This window comes from Pan troglodytes, chromosome 9 (genome assembly GCF_028858775.2).
Source record: "Pan troglodytes isolate AG18354 chromosome 9, NHGRI_mPanTro3-v2.0_pri, whole genome shotgun sequence".
Classification (NCBI taxonomy): domain Eukaryota; kingdom Metazoa; phylum Chordata; class Mammalia; order Primates; family Hominidae; genus Pan; species Pan troglodytes.
The window spans coordinates 77,348,420-77,375,948 of NC_072407.2; the positions used below are offsets into that span (position 1 = coordinate 77,348,420).

The 27,529-nt window shown below is 51.8% G+C and overlaps 1 protein-coding gene and 1 non-coding gene across 3 annotated transcripts in view; both read right to left on the reverse strand.

Moving 5' to 3' along the window:
- ARRB1 (arrestin beta 1) overlaps nt 1-27,529 on the reverse strand; it is a 91,217-nt gene that overhangs the window by 62,861 nt on the left and 827 nt on the right. The gene's annotated exons all lie outside the window — the stretch shown is intronic.
- Nucleotides 11,721-11,814, reverse strand: MIR326 (microRNA mir-326). The gene has a single exon (NR_035749.1). It is a non-coding gene; the product is annotated as a microRNA mir-326 (primary transcript).

Consider the following 27,529-nt stretch of genomic DNA (forward strand, 5'->3'; position numbering starts at 1 on the left):
AGGGGCCGGGCGTGGTGGCTCACGCCTGTAATCCCAGCACTTTGGGAGGCCGAGGCAGGTGGATCACTTGTGGTCAGGAGCTGGAGACCAACCTGTCCAACATGGTAAAATCCTCATCTCTACTAAAAATACAAAAATTAGCCAGGCGTGGTGGTGCACGCCTGTAGTCCCAGCTACTCGGGAGGCTGAGGCATGAGAATTGCTTGAACCCAGGAGACGAAGATTGCAGTGAGCCCAGATCACGCCACTGCACTCTAGCCTGGGCAACAAGAGCAAGACTCCGTCTCAAAAAAAAAAAAGAAAAAAATAAGTGTACCTGGAGAGGAAACCTTCTCTCCCCCCATGAGCAAGAAGGGAAGCAGCTGAGCAGGAAGGAAGCGGAAAGGTGTACAGGGAAGATGGGAGGGGCTGAGAGCCAAGCCTGCGACCTCTGAGCCACCCAGGGTCCAGGCTCTGCCTTCAGGAAGTGACGGGATAGCTCCAAAGCTAATCATTTCAGCACTATTTACAAAACCAAACACCTGGAAATAATGTAAATACCAAAGAAGGGGCTGGTTAAACTGTAGGGCACCCACATGAGGAACAATCATTAACGAATCGAGATACTATGAGTTAATAGCATAGGAGATACGGAAGAAAAAAAAACCATATTCAAAATTTTGCATACAGTTTAATCACAATTGAGCTTGAATACACAAACACATGCACGCACACACACACAGCAAGAAGCACAAACACCAAAAAGTGTTAGAAATGTTGTTTCTAAATGATGAAATTCTGGATGATTGCTCTCTTCTCCTTGTCTAATGTGGAGGGTTTTGTTGTTGTTTAAATAATTCCTGAAAGATAACTGTTAGTTCCTTCAAGCCCTCAGAACTCAGGCTGTGTGCCCGCGCCCTTCCCCCAGGTCTAGGGGAACATAGCACCAGCATCAGTTGCTCCATGAGGGCAGGGATTCTTGCCTGCTTCCTTTACTGCTGGGACAGCGCCTAGCACACAGCAGGCTGGATGAGCACTTCCTGGTGAATGAATGAATGGTCTTTATCTGCCCGTGCGGAGCTCCTCTGAGTCCACAGCAGCCGCCCTCATCAGCCTCAGGTAGGGATGAGGTCTGGCCCCACTCCATGTCCTCAGGGTTCAGAACAGGGCCTGGCACCGAGGAGGCACTAGCAAGGGCCGTGAATGAATGAAGGACTGAATAAATGAACATCCTACCCAAAGAAGCCCTCCCTGATCACCGTTGCCGAGCCCTGGAGGCCTGGGGAGTGTGCGTGTGGGTGTGGGTGTGGAATAGGGGGCAGCAAGAATGGAAACATACCTGGGTCTTCTGAGAACCCAGAGAGCCTGTGCGCCTGACTCCAACTCCACCCGCCTCTTCGGGCCCCTTCCCCTTCTGCTGCGACTTTGCCTGTTTGGTCCCCTTCTGAGACCACAGAAAAGTTCTGGAAGGTTCTAACTGCTATGTCTACACTCAAAGTGTAGCTGTTTTTAAAAGGAGAAGAGAGCAAGGCCCTTCCTAGACTTTTCTGCCTCTCTCACCACCCCCACCCCTGTCCCTGGGAGAAACCTCTGGGAGGGAAGCCAGCACATGGGGACCCAGGGCTGGTGGCTGGCGTGTGAGGTGAGGCAGGGAGGGATGCAGGTGTCAGAGACTCAGGCAGGGCTGGGCGGGAGGGCCTTGGGGTAGAGACCTGAAGAAAACCCTGTGGATGGAAATGGCAGAGAACATATGATGGTTGTCAGGGTTGGAGAAAGGACTACATGGTGCAGGGGTGACAACTGAGGCTGGCAGTGGGGGAGGTGCCAACATGGAGAGATTGACCGTAAGGAGGACCAGCAGTGGAATCAGATTGTTTTTGTCCAGGAGAAGTGAGGTCAGACTGAGCCTGAATGGCTACCAGAGGGGTGGGGCAGGAATCCCCCGACCCTCACCCCAGCCCCTACTCTGGCTGCCCAGAATGCCAGCCCAAAAAAGGCAGTTTACTTTGTTTTTGTTTTTGTTTTTCAACAGGGTCTCTCGTTCTGTCACCCAGGCTGGAGTGCAGTGGCGCAATCTCAGCTCACTGCAACCTCCGCCTCCTGGGTTCAAGCGATTCTAGTGCCTCAGCCTCCTGAGTAGCTGGGATTACAGGCATGTACCACCACATCCAGCTAACTTTTGTATTTTTAGTAGAGACAGGAGTTTCACCATGTTGGCCAGGCTGGTCTCAAACTCCTGACCTCAAGTGATCCACCTGCCTCAGCCTCCCAAAGTGTTGGGATTACAGGCGTGAGCCACCATGCCTGGCCCAGTTTACTTTTTATAAAATAAATCTCAACAGGCATGACACTTTAAGCCCATCCAAAATATAGACTAGTGAACTCTGCGGCTCATGCTAAGAACAGGTAGAGGCTGAGGCCACCAAAGCCCCTCCCCAAACCAGTCTTGGCCATTACCTTCCAGGCACCCCCAGGCATGCCCCAGCCTCTCTCTGGACCTCACTAACCTTGTGCATAAAGGGACCTCTGAGATCCCTTCTGGACCTCACGCCCAGGGCTCTCTGGTCTGACCCTGCCAGTGCTCAAAGCAAAAGCCCCAGGCCCAACTTGGGCCGGCTGACTCAGAGGCTTGGAGGTTAGAAAACAGAAGAATCTCAGAGCTCAGCCAGCCTGACCTCTCCCATGACAGGTAGGGAAACTAAGGCCTAGGATCTTTCCTAAGGTCCCCTCAAACCTAGGGCACCAGCTCCCAAGCCTAGGGCATTTTCTAATGCCTTGAAGGAGCTCTGCAGGGTCCCAGGGGAGGTGGTGCCTGCTCAGGCAGCTCTGGAGAAGCAGGAGGTGATGAAGAATTTTCATTAACAGCCAAGGCTCCAGGCTGGGAGGAGGAGGGTGCTGCCGGAGGATGTGCGAGAGCTCCTGAGAGAGGCACTGAGTCATGCTTGCAGCTGCGTCCCCAGAAAGCAGCCCAGGGCCTGGCACAGCGTGGGTGTGCAGTAAATGAACAAATAAATAAAAATGTGAATGAGTGATAACAACAGCAGCTAACACGTAGTACTTACTTTGTGCCAAGCACTTTACAAATATTAACTCATTTAATCCTAATGGAAACATTAAGATTCCCATAACAAAAGATTAAGATTCTCATAATAAAAATTTCGTTATTCCTCTTTTATAGACAGGGAAACTGAAACAGAGAGAGGTTAAATAACCTGCCCAAGGCCACACAGCTTTGAAGTCTGGCAGTCAACCTTGGTCTTAACCACTCTGCCTCCCACTCAGCACCCTTACCTGCCACAGCCTCTCTCCCACACACCGTCTCCAGCAGTCTCACCCTAACGCCCATGTCTCATCGCAACCCCATCCCCTCTTACTACACACTGCCTTTTTAAAATTACTGTTTTTTTTTTTTTTTTTTTTTGAGACAGGGTGTCACTCCAGCCCAGGCTAGAGTGCAGGGCTGCAATCATGGCTCACTACAGCTTCAACCTCCTACCTCAGCCTCTCGAGTAGCTGGGACTACAGGCATGCCCCACCACACCCATGCCTAATTTTTGTATTTTTAGTAGAGACAGAGTTTTGCCATGTTGCCCAGGCTCATCTCAAATGCCTGAGCTCAAGTGATCTGCCCACCTTGGCCTCACAAAATGCTGGGATTACAGGCATGAGCCACCATGCCCAGACTCTTGTTATTTTTAAGAATAATTTTGTGCTGGGCGTGGTGGCTCACGCCTGTAATCCCAGCACTTTGGGAGGCCGAGGCGGGTGGATCACGAGGTCAGGAGATCAAGACCACGGTGAAACCCTGTCTCTACTAAAAATACAAAAAATTAGCTGGGCGCAGTGGCGGGTGCCTGTAGTCCCAGCTACTCAGGAGGCTGAGGCAGGAGAATGGCGTGAACCCAAAAGGCGGAGCTTGCAGTGAGCCGAGATGGCGCCACTGCACTCCAGCCTGGGCGACAGAGCGAGACTCCGTCTCAAAAAAAAAATAAAAAAAAATAAAAAGAATAATTGTATAAAATGTATTTTTTTGAAACAGAGTCTCACTAGGTTGCCGAGGATGATCTCTAACTGCTGGACTCAAGCAATCCTCCTGTCTCAGCCTTCCAAAGTGCTAGGATTACAGGTGCGAACCACATCAACCAGCAGAAAAAATAATTTATTGAGGTGCGTGCAGTGGTTCATGCCTATAATCCCAGCATTGTAGGAGGCCAAGACAGGAGGATCACTTGAGCTCAGGAGTTTGTTTATTTTTTTGTTTTGTTTTGTTTTTTGTTTTTTTTTTTTTTTGAGTCTTGCTCTTGTCGCCCAGGCTAGAGTGCAGTGGCGTGATCTCGGCTTACTGCAACCTCTGCCTCCTGGGTTCAAGCGATTCTCCTGCCTCAGCCTCCTAAGTACCTGGGATTACAGGCGCTCACCACCACACCATGCTAATTGTTGTAATTTTAGTAGAGACGGGGTTTCGCCATGTTGGCCAGGCTGGTCTCGAACTCCTGACCTCAGGTGATCTGCCCACCTTGGCCTCCCAGTGCTGGGATTACAAGCATGAGCCACTGCACCTGGGTGAGCTCAGGAGTTTGACAGCAGCCTGGGCAATGCAGCAAGACCCTGTCTCTACAAATAAATAAATAAAAATAAAATAAATACATAAAGTGAACAATTCAGTGGCATTTAGTCCATTCACAACGTTGTGCAAAACCGCCACTTCTATCTAGATCCAATGCATTTCCATCACTCCAAAGTAAAACCCCTTACTCACTATGTAGTCTCTCCCCATTATTTCCTCTCTCCAACCCCTGGCAACCACCAGTGTCTGCTTTCTGTCTCTATGGATTTCTCTATTCTGGATATTTCATACAAGTTGACTCATACTATAGGTGACCTCTTGTGTCTGGCTTTTTTCATTTCAAGTAAGGTTTGCAAGGTTCGTCCACTTTATAGCATGGATCAGTATTTCATTCCTTCTCATGGGTGAATAATGTTGTACAGCACGGATATACCACCATTTGTTTATCCATTCATCTGCAGATGGGCATTTAGGCTGTCTGTTCCCACTTTTTGGCTATTGTGAATAGTCAGTTGCTGCCTGTTCCTCCTCCCTAAAACCCTGTGAGTGAGGACAGTTGTTCATCCCCATTCCCCAGAAGACAACATTGAGGTTCATTTGTGATACAGATGGTGACTTGAACTGAAGCCCCTGCCGCCCAAATGAAAGTGCCCTTCTTACATCCTTGTCTCCCACCAGCCATTCACCCATCCCAAGTGTCATGCCTTCCCTGGGCATCTGTTACCACATGCTGGGCTCTGTGCCAACTGCTGGCCACCTGGTGTGGACAGCTCAGGCCAAGTCCCAGACTCTACTATAGTCTGAAGCTGCAGAGGCCTGGAGGCTGCAGTCTCACCCTCTGGGATGGACTCCTGTCCAGCCAAGGAGTCCCAGGATCCAGGGCCAGGGGCCAGGCATACCACATCCAAGATGCGTATAGACAGGAGTGCCCTGCTCCTGTCATCCCTGGATCCCAGTATTCCTCAATGCACAGAGGAAGATGGCCCCCAGCAGATGGCTCCAGAGATCTGCACAGCAAAACCATTGAGTGGAACGGGAATGGCTGGGCTGAGAGGGCCGTCAGAAAACACTGAACTCAGAGCCCTGAAGAGAGTGGGGCAGCCAGTAAGGGTTTCCCATGCAAATTGGTCACTGCACCTCTCAAATGTAAACACACCAGAAACAGCACTTCGCTGGGACCATTCCTTCCTGCTGTGTAACCTTTTTTTTTTTCTTTTTTGAGACAAGTTCTTGCTCTGTCACCCGGGCTGACATGCAGTGACAATTACGGCTCACAGGCTCACTGCAGCCTCAACATCCTGTGTTCAACTGATCCTCCCACCTCAGCCGCCTGAGTAGCTGGAACTATAGGCACGCACCACCATGTCTAGCTAATTTTTTGTATTTTTTATAGAGATGGAGGGTCTCACCATGTTGCTCAGGCTGGCCTGGAACTCCTGGGCTCAAGTGATCCTCCTGCCTTGGCCTCCCAAAGTGCTGGAATTACAGGTGTGAGCCACTGCACCCTGCTGCTGTGTAACCTTGAGCCAAACCTTCTCTGAGCCGTCTCTGCCTAAAAGCAGGGTTCAGGGATCTAGAATTCCAGATTCTAGGGTGGGAGGAGTGGGTTGCCCTTGCAGAGCCCCTCCTGTTAAAGACTACATCCACTCAAGCTGTCTCTTTGTGTAAGATGGTGTGACTATGACCACTACACAGACCACTGCCTTCCTGGCCTTTCACGAAACCACCTTCTGCCACACATTAGCCTGTTAATGGGACCATCCTCAGAGGGTTTCTGACATTCCATGTGGGGACGAACAGTCACAATAATCACTACTGGCTGGGCACTGTGGTGCATGCCTGTAATCCCAGTGCTTTGGGAGATCAAGGTGGGAGGATTGCTTGAGCCCAAGAGTTTGAGACCATCCTGGGCAACATAGTAAGACTCCATCTCTACAAAAAATTTTAAAAACTACCCAGGCATGGTAGCACATACCTGTGCAACAAGTCTCAGCTACTTGAAAAGCTGATGCAGGAGGATCACTTGACCCCAGGAGTTCGAGGCTGCAGTGAGATGTGATTGCACCACTGCACTCTAGCGTGAATGACAAGACTGAGATCCTGTCTCTAAAAAAAAAAAAAGTCACTACTGCCTCTCAGACTCCCTTTCACACATGACAGAGGCCTGACAAATTTGCACTGAATGAATAAATGAACGAACGAACAATCTGTCACTCATTTCCCAACTTCTAGCCTCTCTCTTCTAGTCTATTTACCTACACAGCTGCCATGTGAACCTTCAGATCCTGCTGCTCCTGCAAGCTGTGTGTTCAGACAAATTGCTGAACTTAGCTGAGCCTTCAATTCCTCAACTACAAACAGGGACTCTACTTGGGTAATTAGGAAGATTGAAAGAAAGCATAAGCACAGCATCTCAAGGGCTAAGGAGGAGTCCAGGAAAAGCTGTTGAAGGAAAGCTGTTTCTCCCCACCCCACCCCATAACACCCCACACCACCCTAATCGTCTAACCTCTCTGTTCCAAAGGCTGCAGGAAAGAGCCCAGCCCCTGGGCTGGCCCCTGGCTATATGTAAATGTTTATGCCAAGCCCAGCCTCCTAAGGACAAGTTATTTGCTTTGCTTGTAATTAATTGCAGAAGGCCTGCCTGGGTAATAAACTCTGCCGAAGAAATATAAACAGTTTGCACAGAGCTTCAAATCCATTGTGAGGCCAAGAGAAAGGGTCTGCTAGGAATGGAATGTTCTCCCCAGTCTTCCTCTAAGCTGGAGGCAGAGAGATCACTGAAGGTCAGAACTGAAAGGACCCTTGGAAATCATTTGAAAAATAGCACCTGGCATCATGACCTTGTTCCAGGCCCGGCTGAGCACTTGCTTTATATGGTACAGCTATTTTCCCATTCTAAACATGAAGAAACTGAAGCTGAATGAAAGTGGCAGGGAACTTTCCCCAACTAGAAGGCAGCTGGGCTGAAAGTTGAACCCGGCTGGACTTCAGAGAAAAAGAAAGACAGCCATTCATTCAACAAAAATATCCCGTGTCACCACTGGTACCTGGTGACACAGCTCCTGCAGCACTTGCATTCCAGCAGGGAGAGGCATATTTCAGATGTTGAGGACTAAAATCTGATTTTTATTTTTTGAGGCGGAGTCTCGCTCTGTCGCCCAGTGGCACGATCTTGGCTTACTGCAACCTCCGCCTCCCAGGTTCAAGCAATTCTGCCTCAGCCTCCCAAGTAGCTGGGATTACAAGCGCCTGCCACCACGCCTGGCTAATTTTTTTGTATTTTTAGTAGAGACAGGGTTTCACCATGTTGGCCAGGCTGGTTTTGAACTCTTGACCTCAAGTGATCCGTCCGCCTAGGCCTCCCAAAGTGCTGGGATTACAGGCGTGACCCACCATGCCTGGCCATGTCTGATTTTTTTTTTTATCTTGCCCAAATTCCTGTCTAAGGGGTCTGGGGAGTCATCTTCTACAAACCATGAATTCTCATTGTCAGGCCTCTGAGCCCAAGCTAAGCCATCACAGCCCCTGTGACCTGCACGTATACATCCAGATGGCCTGAAGTAAGTGAAGAATGACAAAAGAAGTGAAAATGGCCTGTTCCTGCCTTAACTGATGACTTTATCTTGTGAAATTCCTTCTCCTGGCTCATCCTGGCTCAAAAGCTCCCCCGCTGAACACCTTGTGACCCCCACCCCTGCCCGCCAGAGAACAACCCCCTTTTGACTGTAATTTTCCTTTACCTACGCAAATCTTATAAAATGGCCCCACCCCTATCTCCCTCCACTGACTCTCTTTTCGGACTCAGCCCGCCTGCACCCAGGTGAAATAAACAGCCTTGTTGCTCACACAAAGCCTGTTTGGTGGTCTCTTCACACGGACTCGAGTGAAACTCATCAGTTGGGTTTTATGTAACCCTACATGTCGTGACTTACTTTCCAGTCTGACTGTGGCATAACATTACTGTCAGGCTTCTGAGCTCAAGCCCGCAGGTATACATCCGGATGGCCTGAGGCAACTGAAGAACCACAAAAGAAGTGAAAATGGCCGGTTCCTGCCTTAACTGATGACATTACCTTGTGACATTCCTTCTCCTGGACAATAAGTCTCCGGAGCTCCCCACCGAGCACCTTTTGACCCCCGCCCCTACCCGCAAGAGAACAACCCCCTTTAACTGTAATTTTCCACTACCTACCCAAATCCTGTAAAACTGCCCCACCCCTATCTCTCTCTCTTTGCTGATTCCTTTTTCAAACTCAGTCTACCTGCACCCAGGTGATTAAAAAGCTTTATTGCTCACACAAAGCCTGTTTGGTGGTCTCTTCACAGGGATGTGTGTGACAATTACGAGATAAGGAAGAAAATCAGAATATTTTACCCCAAAACATGTTTCTCTGCCATATCTTGAAATGGCCCTGCAAAGCCATCCTTAGTGGGGGAAAATCTGCGTCTGTAAACATAGCTAGATCTTTTTCTTCGAGGCCCTCCCAATCCTGATGAGAATGACTAAAAGTCTAGCACCTTTTAAAGGTCTGAATAGGAAACATTTGTCATCTATTTTCTCTAAGGGCAGCCACCATTAGACTTCAAAAGAACTTTCGTCTCCACAATCTTTTATCTTAACCTGAACATTTCCTTTCTAAGGATCCCAAGTCTTTAGACAAACTCAACCACCTGTCAACCAGAAAATGTTTAAGTTTACCTATAGCTGGCCAGGCGCGGTGGCTCATGCCTGTAATCCCAGCACTTTGGGAGGCCAAGGCAGGCTGATCATGAGGTCAGGAGTTCGAGACCAGCCTGGCCAATATGGTGAAACCCCGTCTCAACTAAAAATACAAAAATTAGCCAGGTGTGGTCATGCGCGCCTGTAGTCCCAGCTACTCAGGAGGCTGAGGCAGGAGAATCACTTGAACCCGGGAGGCGGAGGTTGCAGTAAGCTGAGATCGCGCCACTGCACTCTGGCCTGGGCGACAGAGTGAGACTCCATCTCAAAAAAAAAAATGTACCTATAGCCTGGAAGCTCCCCCCAACCCCTGCCCACTGCTTTGAGTTGTCCCGCCTTTCTGAACCAAACCAATGTATTCCTTAAATGTATTTGATTGATGTCTCATGCCTCCTAAAATATATAAAACCAAGTTGTACCCCGACCACCTTGGGCACATGTTCTCAAGACCTCCTGAGGGCTGTGTCACAGGCCACGGTCACTCATATTTGGCTCAGAATAAATATCTTCAAATATTTTACAGAGTTTGACTCAACAACGCTCACCAAATTGATTACAGCAGGTGCTAAGTGCTCTGAAGAAAAAAACAAAGCCACTTGTCAAGAAGGGCAGAGCCACAGTTGTGGGTGGCCATTCAAGCTCTGCAGGGCAGAAACCATACAGTAAGTGCTCTGGCAGGAGCACACAGTAGGTGTGTTGTAAGCAGGTTTCCAGCTAAAAGTTAACACTGTTTTCTTTGGGCCCAGTGCAGCTTCTTGCCAACCAGTTCAGGGTGTATTGAAGGCATTGTGCCAGGGCTGGGGAATAGAATGATTGGTGAACAAAACTCAGTCCTTGCCACCACGGAGCCCACACCCAACTGGGGGCACAGACAAACGGGGAAGTGTAAAAGAGAAGCTGATGAGGGTCATGGGGCAGGAGAGGGACAATCAGCATGTATTGAGCACCTACTGTGTACCAGGCACTGTGTTAAGTCATGCATTATCTCATTTAAGCCTTACCACAACCCTATGGGGGTGAGGAGAGGATTTTATTACCCCCATTTTAAAGATGACAAAACCAAGGTTCAGAAAGATTATGTAACCGTCTCTAGGTCACAGGCATAACAAGCAGTAGGGGTGGGATCTGAAACCCAGCCGGACACCATGTTTGTTCTTCGAAGCCCTCCCCACAGCCACCTGTCTTAGGGAAGCACAGAAGGCAAGACATTGCTGCCAACAAACTCCGCTTCCCTGACTCTGCAGAGGGATGCACCGCACCCTGCCAGCCTGGCTTCCTTTCTGAGCAGGAAAGGTCAGCTCGGCCTGCCCTGGCAGCTCCCCTCAGGCACCAGACCAGCCAGACTCCTGACCCAGTCCCAGGAGCAGGAAAGGCCTGTCCAGACTTCTACTCTGCCCCACTCCCACAGAAGGTCCCATCCCAGGCCGGGCGCGGTGGCTCACGCTTGTAATCCCAGCACTTTGGGAGGCCGAGGTGGGCAGACCACAAGGTCAGAAGTTCAAGACCAGCCTGACCAACATGGTGAAACCTCATCTATACTAAAAATACAAAAATTAGCTGGGCGTGGTGGCATGTGCCTGTTATCCCAGCTACTCAAGGCAGGAGAATTGCTTGAACCCGGGCTGAGATAGCACCACTACACTCCAGCCTGGGTGACAGGGCAAGACTCCGTCTCAAAAAAAAAAAGGCCCCATCCCGGTTACAACAGCCCCTTCCCAGGCAAGCCGTGCTCCACAGTTTATAACCACTTTCACCCTCTTGATTCGTCTGACCACCTCACCCCAGCAGCTTGTATCCCAGAGCCTAATACTAGGCCTGGCACACAGCAGGTTAATTTGACAGACAGCAGGACAGACTATCCCAACGAAAGGCATGGGCTCCCCTGAGCCCATCCATCCAGCTTTCATCAGCATTTCCTGAGCTCCCAGGACAAGCCTGGGGCTACACCAGGCAGTTTCACCTATGGTTCATTATTTTAACCTTTCCAGGAAGGTCTTATCTCCATTTTGCAGAAGAGGAAGATTGAAGTCAGAGAAGCCTTTCCAGTCTCTAATTTACATGGCAAGTGAAGCTGCAGGTTCAGCCTGCCCCAGAACTGGCTCCCCTGGATGCCTTTCAGGTGTTGCTTCTGTAGGGAGGGCTCTAACCTATGACAGATCTCTGCTGTGGGATGAGAGCCCCCTGAGGACATGCAGCAGATGTGGCACCAACATCCTAGCCCAAACGAAAACTTGCCACAGCAGGGCAGAGCTGGGCTTGGGCGCCTAAAGTTTACAGAGCTTGGAAGGTTTTTTTTGTTTGTTTGTTTGTTTTAAAAAAAAAAAAGAGTACAAAAATAACTTCCTTCTGCAAATTTCACAAAACCCCTGAGCACATGGACACATTGCTAGGCCTTGGAAAGGGCCCTGGAGCGTGAAGGGCTGGAAGCTGAAGCTGCATCAGCCTCATGGTGAATCCGCCTCGGGGCTGGAGGAAGGGCCCAGAGGCGATCTGAGCACCACCCGCCTTCACAAAGGCCCTGCCTCCAGCCCAACAGACAGATGAGGCTCCGGAAGACATTCCTTCTTCTTGTTGGGAGTCCCGCTGCTACTTAACCCTCCCTGCAGTAGGTCCAAGTCTGTCTGTCTTTCTCTTGCCATGGTTTCAGAAGAAGCAGATCTTGGCCGGACGTGGTAGCTCACACCTGTAATCCCAGCACTTTGGGAGGCTGAGACGGGAGGATTGCTTGAGCCCAGGAGTTCAAGACCAGCCTGGGCAATGTAGCAAAACCACATCTGTACAAAAAATTTAAAAATTAGCCTGGGATGGTGGCGAACACCTGTGGTCCCAGCTACTCGGGAGGCTGAGGAGGAAGGATTGTTTGAGCCCAGGAAGTCAAGGCTATAGTGAGCTATGATCACACTACTGCACTCCACGCTGGGCAACAGAGCCAGGCCCTGCCCCTGTCTCAAAAAAAAAAAAAAAAAAAAAAAGAAGCAGAGCTCAGCTGAGTCTCGGACCTGCCTGCAGGGGTCTGCTGCTCACAAGGGCAGCACTGCCAGATTTCTTTGTGATCCTGGGGCACAACCCCAAGAGGAGCCTTCCATGCCTGGGCTGGAATCCTGGGCCTGGAATCCTGGGCTGGCAAGGGCTGCCCTATTAAGAACCCCATCCTCAAACATTTGTAGGGTATGATACAGTTTACCAAATGTTCCCACATCCCACATCCACATCCCGTTTGGCCCACACAACAGTCCTGGAGGTGAGCAGGGCAAGCTTTATTGTCCCCCTTTTATAGACGGGGACAAAACATGAGACTTGCTGTGCACCTATTGCATACTAAAGACGCCAAGGGGCTTTCCACACGTGACAACTCACAACTCACAGATACCCTGTGAGAAACCAAGGCTCACTCAGTGTCTGGGGCTGAGCCTGAGAACAAGCCTGCAGCCCTGCTCTCCCATCTCGCAGCCCATGCCTCTGCCCTGTCTCATCTCAGTCTGGCATGGACAGCTCAGAAGGCAGTGGGCAGGCACGCTGAGACTCAGTAGGTTGAGGAAGAAGAGGCCTCCAGCTACCAAGGCGGAAGAGTAGCTGAGGGCTCAATATATTTAATAGAAATCAAAAAAGAGAATCAACCGTGCCCTCTCTGGATGTGTCTGAGGAAGAGCACATGGCCCTTGGGAGCCTGAAACCTGTTTGAAAGCAGTCACCTTACAGACTCAGGGCCTGATGTCCTCCCCACACCCTGCCAAGCTGCAGATGGCCCCACCCCTACCTCCCACTGTCCACATGCTAGGCCTTCCAGACCCTTCTGCTGACTCCTCTCAGCGCCCAAGGCAGCCACCCAGTGCTTGTCCTGGCCTGTTCAAGTCCTACTCCTGTCCTTCACTAATGCTTGCTTAATTCGTGGATATACCTACTCTACTAATCTTTATGAGAAGATACTGTAGGGTGACCCACAGTCCTGATTTGCCCAGGAGTGAGCTGAGGGGTTTCCTGAGATGCAAGACTGAGACTGTCCCAGGAAAATTGGGATGGCTGATGACCCTCATGTACTGCATGCCTGGTCCCTGGGCTGGGCGCTAAGGACACATTTATCTACCAAACATAGTCACTGCCCTCAAGAAACTTCCAGTCGGAGAGTGGCTGCCACTCAATGAGAAACCACTGTAAAAGGCACCTGTTCAGCCCCTCACACACATGATCCATCACCACCCTATGAGGGGAGTATTGTCACCTCTGTGGTATGCATAAGAAAACTAGGGCCCAGAAAGGTGGCACAATGTGCCCAGAGTCAGAGTTACAAGTGACCTGCTAAGATTTGAACTTGATCCAATGAAACAGAAAAAGGAAAGGGCAGTTTCCAGCATGAACATTATGGAGATAGAAAAAGATAGACATGTTTTATTTAATTCATTTTGTAGCTCCAGTGTCTGGCATGTTCTAGGTATTCAGGAAATGCGTGAAGGGAGAGAGGGAGATCTAAGCCTTATTTAATTATCTCCAGGCTAGGAGATTCCATCCCTCAATTCAAAAGCCATACATTTCCCTTTTCAAAGTCAGTTTCAGACCAGGCACAGTGGCTCACACCTATAATCCCAACACTATGGGAGGCTGAGGCAGAAGGATCTCTTAGGCCCAGGAGTTTGAGACCAGCCTGGGCAACACAGTGAGACCCCATCTCCACAAAAAATCTTCGAGGCTGCAGTGAGCTATGATCGTGCCACTGCACTCCAGTCTGGGTGACACAGCAAGATCCTATCTCAAAGGAAAAACAGAAAAGGAAAAAAAAAGTGTTGACTGTTTTCCTTCAGCACGAGGACCAGGAAGGAAGTAAGAAGAGGGAAAGGGTGCTTTTTCTTTAAGTCAGCAGCTCGGGGCTCACTTCCTCCAGGGAATCTTCCCTGACTCACTCCCTAACCCAAGTCTGGCCCCACACTGTGCGAGGCCCCAGTCAGGAGCTGGGAGTCCAAGAGACAAGAGATACACATTTGCCCTCGAGCAGAGAGGGAACTGACTTGTTAGCAGTCAACTACAATGTAAAGTGCCATCCGGGAAGCCTGCAGAGTGCTAAGGGAGCCTGGAAGAGGCCATTCACTCTACCTGGGCAGGGAGCAGTCAAGGGAGGGCTTCATGTCTAGAGCAGGTGCCCTGTGCAGTTGTTCAATGAATTTCATTGAAATGTCTTTTTTTTTTTTTTTTTTTTTTTTTTTTGAGACGGAGATTCACTCCTGTTGCCCAGGCTGGAGTGCAATGGTGCTCAAGTGATCCGCCTGCCTCGGCCTCCCAAAGTGCTGGGATTACAGGTGTGAGCCACCGCACCCAGCCTGAAATGTTTTTAAGTTCAACCTGAAAATATAAGGAATATTTCGCCAGAGGAAGAAGGGCATTCCAGCTAAAGAGATTGGCTTGAGCAAAGGCACAGAGGCGTGAAAAGTATAAAGACTGTTGAGGAAGATCCAAAAAAGTCAATGCAGCCAGGTTGTTAGCAGTGTGGTGGGGATAGCTGGGAAAGGAGTGTGGAAGGGACATTAGAGACAGATCCTGAAGGGCCTCCAGTGCCACCTAGAGAATGGGGACTTTCCCATAGGACATGGGGAGCAGTGGATCAGGCCTTAGGCTGGGAAGAATGACCAGATGTGAATTTCAGAATAACAGGATGGCTTGGAGGGTTGGGACTGAGCAAAAAGACAGCAACTAGAAGACAACTGTAATGATCCAGAGGCCAGGAGTGGGGCTTGACCTGAGCCAGTGGCGGTAGAATGAGGAGAACAGTACTTTGGGAGCCATGTCTGTCACCATTCAGTTTGGATCCCCTGAACTGGGGCTGCCCACAGGAAGGAATGGGTTTCTCTTCTCCAGGGAGCTCAGCACACCCCCATCCAGCTCTACACTCAAATGGAAGTTGAGGCCAGAGCCTCAGTGTACAGAAACCCAGGTCTTTTCTGTACACTGGGTCAGGGCTCAGTGTGGGGCCAGGTCATGGTTCTTTGAAAGTTCTCCCTACTACAAAGTTTACTCTGCAAATGGTGAACATCAGAGGTGGCTGGATTGTTTCAAGTATGCACAGTGAATCACTGCTGTACTGAATCACTGCTGTGGAACAGTCAGCGCAGGGAGAAACGACAATGCATATTAATCACTTGATTATGATGTGTAATCATTTTTGTCATTTTTAGAATGTCAAAAAAATCTGTTGCAAAAAAAAAAAATCTCCTTATTGAGTTTTAAAATGTCTCTAGGTTTCTCCCAGTACCCTGGGGCAATAGAGACCCATCATAACATCAACCAGTGATGAGCCCTGCTAATGTGCTTGGTGCTTTAATTAGCACAGCTGTAACGGAGAAAGGATGAACACATTATCTCCAGAGGCTGGAAAACTTGCCTACAGACATGCAATTACTGGTAAAGGGGAGGGGAGAACCCCAGCCTGCTGCCTCCTCTCCACCATTCCACGTGGCCTCAGTGTGCCCAAAGATAGCCCTCCAATCTGTAGAGACCAGAGCACATGGCCCCTGGCTGCCAGCCCCAAAGCCTGGAGCTGTTTCTCCTAAGACATAGTTTCCCAACTGTCTCATGCCCATGGGCTCCTCTGGGAAGAGCCATCAGATCTCTGCAGTGTCTCCCGGGCTGGAGGGAAGCTTTCCTCTCCATACCCTCAGGACAGTAGACCCTGGTTTCCAACGGCAGGTTTGCTGAGCCCAGTGTCTCCTGATATACCCACCCCATTTTCTTCCTCCAGGCAGAAACACTCATTGTGATGCCATGTGGCAGAACTTTCACTTTTCACCCTAGTTTTTTTGTCCTCAAGCAGTCTGCATTCCCAAGACACTCCTTACTGACAGCAGATGAAACCAGTGCCTGACACTATGCCGGCACATAGTAGGTTTCTCAAGTCTGCTGAAGGAAGTCAGTGCTGGATGAAAACGCATGTCACAGAGATACTGCCAGGAAGAGTATTACCTCTGGCTCACACAAACGCACTTTCCAACCTGCTCGTGGGTCCCTACTTCTGGGGAGCTGCCTCTGATCCTTAACCTCTGGCCCTGTTTTGTCGCTGCTATAAACAGATGCCCACTACCCCTCTTCTGGCAGCTGTTGTGATCATCTATTTCCTCTCTCCCAATACATCTGAGCAGCATGAGGGCAGAGACTTGTCTGGGTCCTCTTCATATTTCAGGTGCCCAGCACAGGGCCCGGGGTGTGGCACAGAGAGAAAGCTTTGTTCCTTGGAACCTCCTCAGGAGGGCAGCGATGGCCTAACAGAAACAATATAAGCTAACCCTGAAAACTCCTAGCCCGACGCCCGGGGAGATAGTGTTCCATGTCATGAGGTTCCTTGCCACCCAGAACCTGGGAAGGCCAGGCCCTCAACTTCGGAGAAAGGGCAGCCTCAGGCGGGAGGCAGAGCAGAGCTGCTCCATAAATCCCCTTCCCACTCGGAGAGAGACACACCACTGGGACAGGCCCGGCCACTTCGGGACATGCCTTGAGTGGAGGGAGAAATGTTTGTGGAATTGAATGGAACAAACTGTAAAATGCTAGCTATTTGTTCCTCTGGCTGCAGAGGCCAGTTGCCCTCTGGGGGCAGTTTGCAGGCAAATTATCTTAGGAAGCGGCCTGTTTCCTCTAATGAGGCCTCCCCCCTTTGCAGCTCTGCTCCCAAGAGAGTTGGAGGGGACAATGCTCAGAGCCAACCCCAAAGGCCTGCACTGAGGAAGCATACATGGCTCACCATCCTACACGGTGTGGGCGGCACTACCACTATCCAAGGCAGGGGGATGCTCCCCACGACCTTCTGGGTGCAGGAATTCTGAGCAATGCAGCACCTCCTCCAAGGCCCCTCTGGGGAAACAGGGAGGAAAGGAGCAGGGAGGCATGCTCAGTTATGTAACCAGCTGCCTTGGAGTCAGAGTCCCTGGCATGTCTCAGCCCAGCACTACGAGGAGAGGCTGTGGAGGCTGGGGGTCTTTCTTCTCTTTTGCTGCCTCCTCCAGACCTGGCAGACCCTGTAGCAGGCGCTGCTTTCCAAGTGCCTGAGCTCCAAGCAGGCACCTCCTACTTGGGGTTGGGAACCAGGAAAGCTGTTGTTTTCTGAGTGTGTGAAACAGTGGCCTGCTGGCTCCCTTGGCAGAAAGCCAGGCTTGGGGCTCTGCACAGGGGTGAGGGTTAAGAAAGAGGAGCCTGGGGCCAGGATGCCAAGGGACTTCCCTCCACAACCGCCCCCAGCTTCCTGCTCCCCAATCTCTCCCCACTTCCTCCTAGAGAATCTGCCGTGGGTGAGGGGCCAGAGGGGAGTGGCGCCAGCTGCCCCAGCACCACACTGCTGCTGCTGGCCCTGGGCAATCTCACTTCCCTTCCTGCCTTCCTTGGAGCTTCTCCGCTGGCCGGCACAGCCCCCACTCCCTGTGCCCCCACCCCTGCGCACTCAGCTGTGTACACTGCCCTGGACCATGGAAAAGAGGGATGAAAGAGGAGGAAGGGGACATGGGAGAGGGAAGGAGCTGAGATCCACCCTCAGTCTTGAATGACGATGGCTTTTTTGTTGTTGTTGTTGAGACAGAGTCTCACTCTGTCACCCAGGCTGGAGTACAATAGTAAGATCTCAGTTCACTGCAATCTTCACCTCCCGGGTCCAAGCAATCCTCCCACCTCAGCCTCCCTGGTAGCTGGGATTACAGGTGTGTGCCACCACACCTGGCTAATTTTTGTATTTTTAGTAGAGACCAGGTTTCACCATGTTGGCCAGGCTGGTTTCGAACTCCTGACCTCAGGTCATCTGCCCACCTCAGCCTCCCAAAGGGCTGGGATTACAGGCGTCAGCCACCATGCCTGGCCGACAATGGCTTTTTATGAAGCCCTTACCCTCTCTGCCCACAGCAACCCCATTAATATTATTATACCTATTTCCCAAAGGAGAAAACTGAGGCCGGAGAGTTTAAGACCCAAGCTGAAGGTCATGGAGCTAGCAAGTGAGCAGTAGAGCAGAGTCTGCCTAACTCTGAATTCCAAACTCCAAACCTCCTGCCTCTAGCTCTGGGAGCCCCTCCTCCACACTCTCTGAGGGTGCTACTTGGGCAATTCCTACACAGGTGGAAATGACACTGCCCAGCCCTGGGGAGGGAGCCCTCGGCCTTAAAGAGTCCCTCGCTGAGGACTAGTTTGGGAACCACAGGACAGTCCCAAAGACAGGACCAAGGCTCAAGGGCAGGACGTGCTTGGGGAGCCAGGTGGGCAGACTGCTGCTCCCAACTGTCTTCCCTTCCCACCCAGTCTAGGCTGGCTCAGACTCCTACACTGTCTGCCACTTCCAGAAGGCAGGGCTGCCAGAGGCCAAGCTGTCCCGCCAGAATCACACTGCTGCTCACGCCCTCTCCCCTCCTAACGAGAGAAGGAAAGGGTCCTAGGGAGGAGCCTCTAGGCCAAAGCCTCTCCTACTTCCTGCTTGACACATAGAGAAACTGAGGCCCAATGAGGAAAAGCAGCTTGCCTATGGCAGCACAGGGACAGTGAAGAAGTGAGATCCCTGTCTCCCAGGCCAGAGCCCCTGCCCTCCATTCACCCCACTTGGGTGCTCTCCTCAGATGGCACCTTTGGGCATCTGCCCACCTCTCTCCCTGTTTCTCACCTTCCCTCTGCACTTCCTGCTTCCCTCTCAGAGCCCTGCTCTGCAGACCCATTTCTGAGCCTCCCCTGTTACATCTCCTCCCAGCCTCACCACCCCACCCCCCTTCCCTCTGCTCTGGGCCAAGGAGCAATGCTTGGGTGGTTTAATTAGCTGATTATGACCGCAGCCTGCTGGATGCAGTGCCCAGAATTCTGTCCCCAGTAATTAGGTGGGTTCTGAGTACTTGCCCAGCGGGGAGCCGATGGGGAGCTCTGTGCTCTGCCAGCCAAGGGAGGCTGTCCAGCTGAATAAAGAGCTCCTTGATCACCGGTGGGTCATCAGAAACCATGGTCCCCTCCTCAGGCCGGGTCAAACCACACTGGAGGGACTGCAGCCAGACCGAGATGTCCATCCTAAGGAGGGACTCCCTACTCTCCCATGCCACTGCCCACACCCAGGAAAGGCTCAGTACATGACTGAGGATGAGGATGAAGAATGGAGCACGCCCTCCGGAGGCCGGGAGAGAATGGCTCTGTGGCCGGGGCACCTATTTAGGAAGTAGGATTGGAACAAGTAGACAGAGAGGCGCAGCAGGAACAAAGGCCCAGAGGCGGGAATGAGCCGCCAATCCCCTTCCCAGAGAGCTCTGGTTGTCAGAAAATAGTCTTCAAGCAAGGTAAAGCTGGACATCCAGTGATCTCTGCCCTTTAGGTCATAAAGAATAATCTAATTCCTATGGCTCTGGGCTACTTTGAGATATTTTGAAATCAGCAATGATGTCCTATGGTCCTCACCAACCACACTGCCCACCCCCTAGAGTATCTCCTCCCAGCGAAATGCCTTGGCTGAACAAATATTTATGGAGCTCAGCGGCATGCCAGGTCTGCGCAGGTGCTGGGGACAAGCAGATCCAGGCCAGGTGCTCTTGAAAAGTTCTTGACCTCACAAGATGACATCACGAGTGTGCAAATAACCAGGACCTATGCAGGGAGGGAGGGATGAGTGCTGAGAGAGAGAGATTACAAGAAGGTCACAAAGCGCTGGGAATCCAGTGAGGGCTTCCCAGAGGAAGAGGTGTATGTGATTCAGGCCTTGAAGGATGGGAAAGCTGTTGTATGTGGTCAAGTCAGCAAGCAGGTACTGAAAGCCAGCAATAATACAGGCTTGTAATGAGGCCTTGGGAGCCTCAAAAAAATGAATCAAACAGGGTCCTTCCCTGGGGGAGCTCACAGCTGGGTTAGGGAGGCAGGGCCGGTGAGAGGTCATATAAGCGATAAGAGCCGCATAACACTGACCTTGCACAGGGACTTTCTTTGCTTTATCTTACTTAATTTTAACTCAGTCCTCATGACAACCTACTACCCTATTTTACAGATAAGGGAGCCACAGCAGAGAAAGGGTTAAGTAATCAGGGAAGCCACCCAGCTGGTAAGTGTCAGAGCTGGGACTGGAAACCAGGAAATCTGGTTCTTCCAAGAGCCTAACCGCTATGCTAATCTGCTAATAATCCATACTAATCAGATCACCGAGGGGCCTGCAGGTGCCCAGAGGAGGCCCCAGAGCAGCAGAGAAGGCTTCCTGGAGGAAGTGTTCCTGACCTGAGTTTTTTTTTTTTTTTTTAAGACAGAGTCTTGCTCTGTCCCTCTGTCGCCCAGGCTGGAGTGCAGTGGTGTGATCTCGGCTCACTGCAAGCTCCGCCTCCCGGGTTCATGCTATTCTCCTGCCTCAGCCTCCGGAGTAGCTGGGACTACAGGCGCCCGCCACCACGCCCAGCTAATTTTTCATATTTTTAGTAGAGAAAAGGTTTCACCGTGTTAGCCAGGATGGTCTCGAACTCCTGACCTCAAGTGATCCACCCGCCTCGGCCTCCCAAAGTGCTGTGATTACAGGCATGAGCCACCGCCCTGGACCTGCTACAGATGCTTTATGTCCCTGGAGGTGAACATGACTGCTGTTCAAGGACCTGATACCATGGGAGACAGCACTACCCTTTCGAGCAGTAGCCAATTCCTTCCTGGCCGCCAGCACCCAACACCCATCCCCACCCAGGACACACTCCCTGGTGGTCTCAGTCCCACTGGCCTGTAGCAGAGGCCTGAGCTGCTCAAACTTCCACTTTGGCCGCCCAGAAGAAAGGTCACTCCTGGACCTGCTAGCAGAAGGGCCTCTCACCTGATTTGACTTCACAGGGAAACTAGGACCCAGAGAGGGTGCATGTCATGCCCAAGGTCACACAGCAATAAGTAAGCAGTAGAGCATGCCTCTGGGACCCTTCTGAGATGGTGAGCCACAGCAGTCTACTCCCCACCCCTCCCCTGGCCCTATGCGAAAACCTGTCCATGCCCTTTGCACAAGGCAGGGGCAAGGGTGAAGAGGGAACAAACCTAGCAGAGGTTTGCTCACCCTCTGTCCAACCCTCTGTTCTCCAACCCCCTACTAGGACTCAAACCACCCCTAGGATGGACCCATCCTGCACACGGGAAGGCAGAAGAGAAGGTGCCCAGGAACCATCTGAGATGATACCTATTCTAATCCCAGGGCTCATGTGGGAGACAAGTCCCCAACTTCAGGAGCCCCCAGTGTGATGGGGGAAGAAAGGAAGAAAGAGTTCAGTCCAGTTCGACAAGCCTCCCTGCAAGGCTGAGGGAAGGGTGTGGCCGCACAAGGACCAAGTGAGTTGGTTGTGGGCTACAGGCCCAGGGCCAGCATGAAAGGGACCTCCTGCCTCATCCAGGCCCATACACGGGCTGTTGAACCACTGAATGGTTCAGACATTGCATCCTGCCTCCCGCTGACTCGACATCAGTCACGGTGCTTCCAGTGCTGAAGGCCCTTTAGACCAGCAGATCCCTCTCCAGGTGCAGGGAGGCAGAAGCTCCACTGTGGCCTCAGCCAGGTGCCGCCCAGCCCCAGGCAGAGGAAAAGCTGTTCAGTTCCTGCGGTGACCTTAGTCACACACAATTCTGGGGACCTGTCTTGTCCAACTCCCAGGGGCCTCATCTGGCACCAGGTCTCCTGGAAAGGAACAAGCAGTTCTTCTGAAGTGGGACTAAAGATGGGGCCAGTCCCAGGAAGGAGGAGGCGCGTCTCCCGAGAGATGACCCTGCCAGGGCCCCTTAGGGAAGGCGGGAGGGGGCTGGGACAACAGAGTCCTTTGTTACCCTCTCAAAAGCAGCCACCCTGTCCTGCCAACCCCCTCTGTTCTCCAACCCCCTACTAGGACTCAAGCCACCCCTGGGACAGGAACCGTCCTGTCCACATGGGAGGGAAGAACGCAGGGTGCCCAGGGACCATCTGAGACGATACCTGTTCTAATCCCAGGGCTCACATGGGAGACAAGGCCCCAACCTCAGGAGCCCCCGGTGTGATGGAGGAGACATCCTTCCTTCAGAAGCCTCCAGTCTGAGGAGGGAGACATGGCTCCCACCTGCAAAAGCCAATCAGATGAGGGAGCCCCAGGCCTCCCGCTCAGGCGACCCATGCTAATAGGGGTGGTATAACCCTGTCCCTCAGGACTTCCCAGTCTGATGGAGGAGTCAGGACCCCACCCCTCTCTTTTGAGAACTTGCCTAATGTGGGAAATATCGCTTTCAGTCTTAGGATTCACTAATGGGAAAGGCCTAATTTCATCACTTAGGGAGTCCCTGGACCGATAGCAGAGGCAGGAAGGGAAAAAAATTTTCAGTCCAGTTCAGCAAACCTCTGCCAGGCATCTCCTGGGGAAGCAGACCCAGCGTGGGTAAGGAAGCATCAACTGAGAAACAGAAATAGCCCTGAACCACAAGCTGCTTACCAAATGGGGAGCTCACTCAGCCTGAGGTATGAATGAATAAGAAAGTACCTTGAAACCACCCACTCCAGCATCCAAGGCCTGCTGGCCAAGGCTGTCCCTTCCTCCACAGCCTCACCCCTCACACTCCCACACCTGCAGCCAGTATCTGCACCTTGGCCTAGGCTCTTTCTTCTGTCTAGAACACCTTACTCCTGCCTAAGTCTTTCTCATACTCCAGCACCCAGCTCCGGGGTCACCTCCTCAAAGAAGCCTTCCTCCAAGTCCCCCACCTGAGTCAGAAGCCCCTCCTTTCTGGAGCCAGCACATTACATGTCTTCCCCAGGACCAGCTCACACTTCACAACCCCTCAGCCTGAGCCTGAAAGGAGAGCAGAGGGCAGTGGTCTTCTGCCTCTGGACATAAGGCAGAGGGAGGGGGTGGATGAGATAAAACCCCTAGGTTCCCATACCCAGTCTTCACTGCCTGCCGCCATACTGCTTGCTCCCAGCCCAGGGCCTCACGCCCTTCCTCCAAGAGGCTCAAGCCTTGCTCCAGGCATGTAGAAAAGCAGGGTCCCCTCCCACTCCTCTCTGCCCGCTGAAGCCTAGTTTTGCCCTCACCACTCCACCAAAACCCATGCCACCAGCTACTGCCTTCTGGCTGAATCTGAGGGGTCTCGCTCCAGCTCATCCTCTGTGGGTCTGTCCCTGCTTCTTTGGCTCCAAGAATATGGCCTTCCGTCAGTTTCCTCCCTCTTCTCTCCATACCCAGGCACTGGTGCTCTCCAAGGCCCTGGCTGTCCCTAATCATCCTCTCTTCATACTCTATACCTCCTCCCTATGCGATGTCATTCATCCACATTTCCAAAGCCCTGCCTCGCACCTTGATCCTTACCCCAGGATCCAGACCCTTCTATGCAGAAGCCCCACTACGTCCAGCCTATAACAGACTGCCCTGGCTCCCTCACCAAGCTGCTCCCAGCCATGCAGGCCTCAGCCAGATGGTAGGCGCGGGCACTCTGGCAGTAGCGGAGCATGGCTGGGTAGAGGCCAGGACCTCACTTGGGGTGTGCTGACTCCCAGCCTGCTGTTCTACTGCCACCACCCCAAAGTGTCAGAAGCCCTGGAAGTGGCAAGCCCACAACTCAGGACCTCTGGACCCATGCCAACGGGAGGCGTCAGCCTCAGGCAAGGAGGCCCAAACTTGGAAGGAAGAGAGCAGTGGAGAAGTCTGAAGTCCAGAGGCCGGCCTGGAATCAGGGATCAGAGACAGTGGGCCAGACTTGATGCTACCACTCCCAGCGGCCCCATGAGCAGCCCTGGCCAAAGCCACAGGACTTCCCCATGTTCCAGCCAAGATGGGTCACACAGGGCTTAACCACCAAGAGAAACGACAGCCAAAGTTCACAGAGAGCTGGTGATTACATGTCCTCATCACCCTCCTTGCTCTGAAAAAAGAGGAGTTCATCTGCAGGAAAGGAAATTCCATTCCCTATCACTGCCTCTCAGGAAGTCCCTCCTGTTGTCTAAATCTGATCCTTCATGTTGTCTGTTGGGTACGTGGAAACGGCAAGGCCCAGAAAGGACGCACAACTTGAGGCTGGGAGCTGCTGGGGAGGCCAACTGTGAGCCAGACAAGGCCCCCTCTCTTGGGCAAAAGCGTCGAGTAGCAGAGAGGGCTTTGTGGGTCAATAGGCCTGGGTTCTTATGCTTGCTGGCTGAATGGCAGTGAACAAATACTTAATCTCTTCTAGTCTGTTTCCTCATCTGCAAAATGGGGACAACAATGACTACACTACTAGATTACAGTTGAATTCATTGAGATTATGCGTGTAATTCTAACACACACCAGATACCTGGCAAAGGTCCAATCGACCAGCAAGGTTGATGGACTCCACCTCCTATTCACATTCATATTTCTCAGCTCTATCCTCTCTGCAGCCTAAGTTCACAGCTCACAGCCTTAGTTCTCAGGTTTCTCCCCAGCCTCCTCACTGGTCTTCCTGCTTCTAGGCCTGCTCTTCCCATCCACCCTACTTGGCGCTGCCAAAGACATCTCTCTGAAATGAAAACATCTGCTTCCAGCCCTCTGCTGCCTCACACTCTTCTCTGAATCACCATCCACTTCAGGAGAAAATGCTCTCTCCTTAGCCTGACATTCCCAGACTGCTGGTGACCGGTCTGTGTTTACCTCTTAAGGCTCACTGTCATCCCCAGCCCAGGCCCCAGGCTGCACGCCTTGCTTCCTGCCTCCAAGCCACTGCACATTCTGCACCCTTGGCCAGAAATATCATTCCCAATCCCGCCCCCTTGGCCTATTCATCCTTCCAGATGAAGCTCAGTAGTTCCAACGCCACCTCCTTTCCAGGAGAGCTTCCTGTGCCATGCTCCCTGCCTGGGCCTGGGTTGGGGACTTCTCCTTAAGCCTCCCACAACACATGTCATCCTGCGTTATGACCACCTGCTCTGCTCTAAATCCCTGGAGGACAGAGTAGACTCCTTCCTTGCTGAATCCCCAGGCCCTGGGCACTCAGAAGGCACTCATCAACATTTGTTGAATGAATATATGATTGTTCCCAGAGCACCTTACAGCAACCATCATACTCCTGCCCTGTGATTAGTCCTGTCCGGGTATTTTTTTTGTATTTTTTCAGACAGGGTCTCACTCTCTCATCTAGGCTGGAGTGCAGTGGCATGATCATGGCTCACTGCAGCCTTAACCTCCAGGGCTCAAGTGATCCTCCCACTTCAGCCTCCAGAGTAGTTAGGACTATAGGCATGTGCCACCACACTCAGCTAATTTTTGTGTTTTTTGTAGAGATGGTATGTTGCCCAGACTGGTCTCGAACTCCTGAGCTCAAGCAATCTGCCCATCTCAGCCTTCCAAAGTTCTAGGATTACAGGCGTGAACCACCGCGCACAGCCCCGTCCAGGTATTTAACACCTCTTTCCCCCTTGACCCTGGGAGTTCCTAGAGGGCAATGACAGTTTGTGATAAATTTTCATTGTCACTTTCACATGGGGGTGCAATTCCAGATGGAGGGATGGTTGCGATGATTCCTAATGTTCAGTTTTTGATATCTGCAGATTCCTCTTCTAAGTCATAGGTAAAGTAGAATCTCATGGCTTACGGAAAAAGACAAGGTACAGCCCATTACTGATTTTGCCCTTCTTTTCCAAATTACTTAGCAAACTGTCCGGAAAGGGACAGAAAGGCCTCATGGGGCTGCAGGAGAGTCTGAAGGGGAGGTCAGGGCCACCATCAGGTGCATTTAGCCGGGCCTTGGCTCCAGGCTTCAGGCAGTGCCTCTTCCCCTGCCCAGTGAAGTCAGTAAGTACAAGGGAAGCCCTAAAATGTAAGTATTGATAGCTCCAGTTTACAGATGGGAAACTAACGTCCGGAAAAGTAAAGGCAATTGCCCAATGTCCCAAAGGTCCACCAGTGAGTTTGAGGCAGGGCAGGGGGAGCCATGGAAAATACCTTGGCCTCAGAGACAGGGTCTCCAACAGGTGCCTGGAAGCCCATGGTGTCCACATCTTCCTGACAATCATGTCAGCAGGACAGCAATGACACTTATCCCCCAAGTCACAGAGAGGTACAGAGAGACCCAAGAGAGGCTGAGTCACTCTGATCACAAGGCAGCCTAGGAAGGACAACGGAGTGGAGAATGGCTCCGACTCCCTGCTATGCCCTGCAGGAAGAAAAGCCTGACCTCATGGGTCAAGAGGGTCTTAATTTCGGGGCAGATGGATGTGGCTGGGGAAGGAGTCACATACCTTCCTACTGAGGACAGAGGCCTAGGTCACAGTGCTGGCCAGCCAGCTGCAATGGGGACTAGCCATCAAGGTTCATGCAGACACAGCATGATCTTCTGCCGTCCCCCCCCAAAGCCTGGGCCTCCAGCACAGAGCAGGGCTCCCCTCCCTGGCCCATGAGGGGCCTGGCAGTGCCCTAGGGCCATCCACAGAGACATGACCAAGTGGACTCCAGCCTCCGCCCTGCCTCTGGCCCCTTTTGACCTTAGGCAAATCACATGACCTCTAGCCCTCTGGTTCCTCTGCTAGAAAACAGGAAGAGGAAAATTAACCTCCTGGAAGAGCTGTCAGGAGGATGGCTGGAAAGTAGTTTCTAAACATTAAGAGCCTGAGTTGCCTCTGAGCCTCAGTTTCCTCCTCTAGAAAATGGAAATAATCTCTGCAAGCCCTTTCTCACACTGTGGAGAGAGAGTCTTAGATGGCAGTGGGTGAGAAATAGCTTTGTCAGTGGCCCTGAAAGGTGGTGCCCACTGGGGTGGTGTCTCTCTAGTCTGTTAGCTCCTTCAGGGGAGGAGTGGGCCTTGTGCATCTTTGATCCCCCACACTATGCCTAGTATACAGCAAGAGCTTAATAATAAATGGAAACGAGGAGAGGGGAGGGGAGGAAAGGAAGGAGGCAGAAGTCGGACACAAGAATAGGAGAGGAGAAAGACAGAAAACAATGAGAAAGAGGGGGAGCCCAGGGAGAGGCTGCTGTGCCCACTTAGGGGGTGGGGAGGGCAACGGGGAAAATAGGGTGGCAACGCTGAGCCCCTGACCAGGGCTGGTCCTGTCTGAAGGGCTGCCCCCAGGGGCTGTCCTGCTCCAGCCCCCTCCTCCTTTTGTCCCAGTTTCCCCTTTCAGAGGCATAGACTGTTTCTTTCTGAGTATTTCAGGACAGGTTCTAGGAGAACAGGAGGGGTTCTCCCAGCCCTAGGTTCAAAACAGCCCCTGGCCAGCCACTCCTCAGGAGGTCAGAGGGAAAGGGAACAGAGTAGATGGATGGGATCTATTTGGATGGGATGCGATCTGTTTTCCCCAGGCTGGGGGTGGCGGGGGGCGCTCTACCCTGTGTGATGTGTGTGTTTCCACTTCTGGCCATGTG